Source organism: Marmota monax, unplaced genomic scaffold, assembly GCF_021218885.2.
Source record: "Marmota monax isolate L192 unplaced genomic scaffold, Marmota_monax_Labrador192_F-V1.1 WCK01_AAM20220418_F8-fsc00151, whole genome shotgun sequence".
NCBI lineage: Eukaryota > Metazoa > Chordata > Mammalia > Rodentia > Sciuridae > Marmota > Marmota monax.
In genome coordinates this window covers 4,095,919-4,101,918 of record NW_026694226.1, presented here as the reverse complement: position 1 = coordinate 4,101,918, position 6,000 = coordinate 4,095,919, and positions in this window count along the sequence as shown.

Below are 6,000 nucleotides of genomic sequence, written 5' to 3'. Positions count from 1 at the left end.
GATATTTTCTATACACAGCAAAAATACTCATTAAAATGAAAAACATAATTTGTCATGCAAATACAAACTAAAGTTTTTATTTACCAAAATATCTAATGTACAAGAAATGTTAAGGAAAGCCTTCCAGCTAGAAGGAACTTGACAGTAGTAAGAATTTGGATATCTATAAAGAAATAGTTGTAATTGAACTAAATGAAGATAAAATTAACTGTTTTGAACTTTAATTATTCTAAAACAAAACTGTCTTTTTAAAGTATAGCTAGTAAAACTGTGTCACATGTTTAGAGCACATTTAAAAGTGAATTACAAGACAGGATTTGGTGATATATTGTTACAAGAATCTCACAGTACACTAGAAATGGTTTATTATTGCTGTTGTTGTTGTTATTATTATTATTATTATTATTATTATTATGGTACTGGAGATTGAACTTAGGGGCACACAACCACTGAGCCACATCCCCAGCCCTATTTTGTATTTTACTAAAGACTGTCTCACTGAGTTTCATAGTGCCTTGCCTTTGCTGGGCCTGTCTTTAAACTCAGGATCCTCCTGCATTTTATGTTAAATGCTAATTAGTTAAAATGTATATTGTGCATTGTGAAGAAATTTATAAATAAAAATTATTTCATGATATAAATTGTACAGAGTGTATATAATGGAAAAATAATAAGTGCCCATTAAAAACCAAAAGAAGGCAGAAATACAGAAAAAGAAGAAATGGGCAAATGGAAATACAGATGATCCCTGACTTGTGATGTTTAGACTTATAGTGTTTTACCTTTATGAAGGCATAAAAGTGATATGCATTCTCTAGAACCTAGCAAGAGTAATATGATATTCTCATGACTCTGGCAGTGGCAGGCAGCTATAGCTCCCAGTCAGCCACAAAATCACAGGGACACCATGTATAAAAGAGGTTTTGTTATCTAACTATAAGCTAATGTATTTGTTCTGAGTACATTTGAAGTAGGCAAGGCAGGGCTGTGATGTTCAGTTGGTAATTTGTATTAAATATATATTTGTGTTAAATATAAATTTTTGATATGATATTTTTAACTTTCAAATAACTTATTAAGATATAACTACATTAAAAGCCAGGGATATTCTAATTGTTACATTTGTGTTTTCTTTTTCTTTTTTGCCTTATTTGATTAAATATTTTACCAGCGTGATGATGTTGAATAGGAGGTGAGAGAGAGAATATAGTGGTCCTGAATTTAGGGGAAAAGTGTCAAGTTTATCAACATTAAACACAATGCTAGTTTTATGTTTATTAGGTGAATATTCTTATTAAGTTATGGAAGATTTCCTCCTATTGCTAAGACTTTGAAATGAATCTGTTTTTTCCTTTCTTTGTTTCTTTTTTTTAAGTATGCTCTTTATAAATCACTTGCTATCCAGTAACCATATGATTTCTCTTTTAACCTGGTGATATTTTTTAGCCTGGTGATAGATTTACTTAAAGTGACTTTCAAAATTGAACTAGACTTGAATATTTGGAATAAATTCCATCCATTCTTGGCATTTAATTAAATTTACATATTGTTAGATATGATTTACTAATATTTTGCTGAGAAATTCTGTCATTATGTTCATGAGAGATATTCGTAGCCTTCCTTCCTTGCAATGACTTTACATGGTTTTTGTATCAGATTAATGCTGATATTATAGAATAATAAGACATGTGCCTTCTGCTTTTATTTTCTGAAAAATTGTAGGCAATTCATATGTTTTCATCTTTATGCCAATTGAATTCACTAATAAAACCCTTTGGACCTAGTTCTTTGTTTTGGAAGGCTGTTAATGAATGACTCAATTTCTTTAATACAGATGGACTTTTTCAGATTATTCTCTGTATGGGATGTGACACCTTGCATTTTTGAAGAATCAAAAGGTTCATTTCATCTACAATTTCAAGTTATGGGCACAAAGTTTTTCATTACCATCTTTATCACTTTTAATATTTACTGAATCAGTAGTGATGACCACTGATTTCTTATTTCATTAATTTTTAATTTCCTTTTTTGGCGTATTTTGTTCAATTTAATTAGTATTTATCAATTTACCCTTCTTTTCCTAAACATAAATTTTATTAAGTTTTGATTTTTTATATTACTTATTTAATTCTTCTTGCTTTTGCCTTAAAAGTGCTCTTCTGGCAATATTTTATAAATGTCTATAATTTACCTAATTTTTATAGGGCTACACCAGCTTTCTTTTGACTAGTTTTAGAATAATATAATTTTTCTATCCCTTTACTTTTAACCTAATTGAATCTTTTTACTTAAATTTGGTGTATTTGTAGATTACTTAAATTGCTTTTTTCCTCAAAAATTCTTTCTTTTTTGGTGGAAGAATATTGGAGATTGAACCCAGGGACTATTTACCACTGAGCCACATGCCCAGCCCTTCTTATTTTTTAGTTTGGATTCTATAAAAATTCTTTATTTTGATCATGCTGGTGAATACATAACTGCATAAATTTTTTATTTCCATAAAATTGTGTAAAGCTGAAATTTGTACAATTAGCCTGAGCAAAAATAAAAGATAAAGCCAAAACAAAGAGGTAATTTTGGTAGTGTGGACAAGAAAACTACAGTAATATCAATAAAGTTAATGGGTCTTTGGGAATAGATATATGCAGAAATATATAAACTGGAAAATCCTGTTACTGATGGTGTTTGTATGTTATTCTGGATGTGTGCATATGTTTTCCTTATTATATAGAAATTTGCATTATTGATTTTGTATACTTTCTATAAGATACATTTAACAATAAAAAATAGTGACATGAGTTTTATTTTAAAAATGTTTATTTTCCATCATATCCAAATTATCTAATTTTTATTTTGTTTATAATACAGTCAAGTGTAAAATTAAACTATAATGTATCGCTTTATTTTAAAATTATTTCTACATATGATTAATTGAAAAGTTACCGCTTTTCACTTAGGGATATGAACACATCATTTGTGTGTAGAAAGCTAACCTTGGGATCAGTTCTTCTCTAGAGAGTGTAATGCCTTTTGGAATTTAATCCTTCCAGATTAAATTCTTAGGTCCTTAAGGCCTATATGTTACTGTGTGACCACAGAAACATTTTACTACCATGTTGGTGCTTGATGGGCAGATGTATGGGAAAGGCAAGACTGATTTTACTTACCTGAACTATAGTGATGATAATAAGGTGTTTATAAAGATTAAATGATATAATATGTATACATGTATATAAAACAAATTTAAATCCTATTCACACTATTGCCATTCAATGCATGGGATTTATGATTATTTTCAATGAAAGAGTCTGGATTAGTACGTCATGAATCATCTTCCTGATTCACCTTCACATTTCAGCTTCAGTTTATTGCAATCAAATTGAAAACAAAACTTTGGAAATGAATAATATTGCCCTTTATGTAGTTATGGAATTGACCTCATAATTTTGTTCCAAGGTTAATGTGCTCAGTTTATGTAATTTGCATGTTGAATCTACTGTCCATGGTAGATGCTGGTTGAGATGATTTTGTGACTCTTTTTAATTATGTAAGAGATTAATTCTTTTTTTTATTTAATTGATTTTATTTTTTTAATACACAACATGGAATACATTTCAATTCTTATTACACATATAAAGCACAATTTTTCATATCTTTGTATATAAAGTCTGTTTACGCCAATTCATGTCTTTATATATGTACTTTTTTGCATTACAATTCTTATTACACATATATATCACAAATTTTCATATCTCTGTTTGTATATAAAGTATATTCATACCAATTCGTGTCTTCATATGTGTTCTTTGGATAATGATGTCCATCACATTCCACCATCCTTGCTAATCCCCTGTCCCCTCCCTTTTCCTTTCACCCCTCTTGCCTATCTAGAATTCATCTATTCCTCCCATGCTCCTCCTCCTTACCCCACTAGAGATTAATTATTTGGTTAGTATTTTAAAGAGATCTGGAAGCAGCTACAGTCCTTTGAGTGGAGCAGTCCTTGAGAGAGGACATTGCTTCCTGATAGCCCTTTCTCCCCACTTCCCACTGAACTCCATTAATTTTGAAATACCCATGCCATTTGAACCAAGTCATCTGTTAATATAAAGCATTCTTTTTTAGTTCAATAAAAAGGTGAATATAATGAATTCCCCAAATGTGCAGAGAGATTTGTGCTTGGGACTCAATCTTTAGAAAATAACAAATTTAACTTTTATTATGGCTAAGAGCCAGTATTTGAAGTGTATATTTATGTATTTAAATTCATTCCTCAATATTTCTCACCTGAAATCATTTTTCAAAATGCTTAGAAGACCCTCAGATTGCTTGTCACTAATTCCAAAATGGAGTGTGACAAATTGGCCTTTTTCACTGCTTATCTGTACCACTTATTTACTCCTCTGCTGACATCTTATATCTCCAATCAGAAGCCCTTGAAGAATTATTTCTCTTATGTCAGATCCCTTCATGTCCTTGAAATATCCCTGACCCCACCACAAACTCTTATATTTGGTCCCAATATTACCTCAAGGAAGATTCAATTGTCTTGAAAATAACCTTATTTTGTTGTTTTTTCCATCTTGCATGCTACCTTAGTTCTGGATCTTACTGGTCTTGTTTGGATTATTGCAAAACCCTGATATTCATTAATTGTTCCATGCATTGACACTAGAGTTTTTTTTTTCTATTTGCTTACCATACTTCAATGACTTCTCATTACAATAAAAATAACCCAAGTTTGTGTTCATGAATGATTTTAGCAATTATTTCTAAATATAAAATAACAATTTTAGTGTGAGATTTCAGCATGGAGGTGAGGATAGCATTTGTGTAGTTATTACAGTAATGCCAGTGTCTGACTCACAGTATCTATCTACAAGTTGTTCCCTTCACAAGCTAAAGACCATTTGTACTGAAAAAACATGTGCACATATCTTTGCTGCTCCCAAACTTCTACCTCAAGAAAACGTGGTATATATAAACAATGGAGTTTTACTCTATGAAATTATGTCATTTGTAGAAAATGAATGAAACTGAAGAACATCATGCTATCTGAAATAAGCCAGATTCAGAAGGTAAAGCAGGTAGGGCATTTTGTAACATGTGGGGCATGTTGCATCAGAAAGGAGGAAACCTAACTTGATGCAGGGCATGCAACATCTAGAGCATGTTGCATCAGAAAAGAGGAAACCTAACTTGCTGGCTGCTACCCACTTCCCGGTCCTGGGGCAACATGTGGCTAAGATAGTGCCTAGCGATCAGCCAGAAGATGTTACTGTGGGGTGAGGAAAAATCAGACCACCTCTAGGATAGGCTCAGAACTCTCCCCACCCTGCTGACCTTTATTCTGATTGGCTCCTGTACATTATATTAGCTGCATGTGTTTTCTCAATAAACTGAGATCCTGCTTTGACTGGTCTCCCTGTCGCTTCTGATTGTCCTCCTGCGAGGGAGGGCTGGGTGTAGGCAGTCAGTGGGCTTTCTCCTTTCTTGGCTCATCCTGGTCGGGGAGTGCTCTTCCCATCTCTCCCACAGGTCAGGAAGGAACGAGGGCTAAAAACTGCGACAAGGGGTTCCATGTTTTCTCTTACATGTGCAAGCTAGAGAGAAAAAAGATCTCATGATAATAGAAGGGAGAACAGTAGTGTAGAGGAGGATGATTAGGGGGAAAGATGGGGGAGGGATTGCAGAATGCATGAGGGAATAAAATATACCAAATTGTACTGTGTGTACAAATATATCAAATATATCACAGTGAGGCCTACTATTATCTGTAATTGCAATTCACCAGTAAACTATTTGTTAAAAATAAAAAAGTACAAATAAAAGGATTAAGTTAGAGTTTATTGTGTTTATTTAATATTTTATATGTATTTCTTTTTTAATTGAAAACTTTTGTATTTATATATGACAGTGGAATGCATTATACTTCTTATTACACATATACAGCACAATATTTCATATGTCTGGTTGTATACATAGTATATTCATACAAAT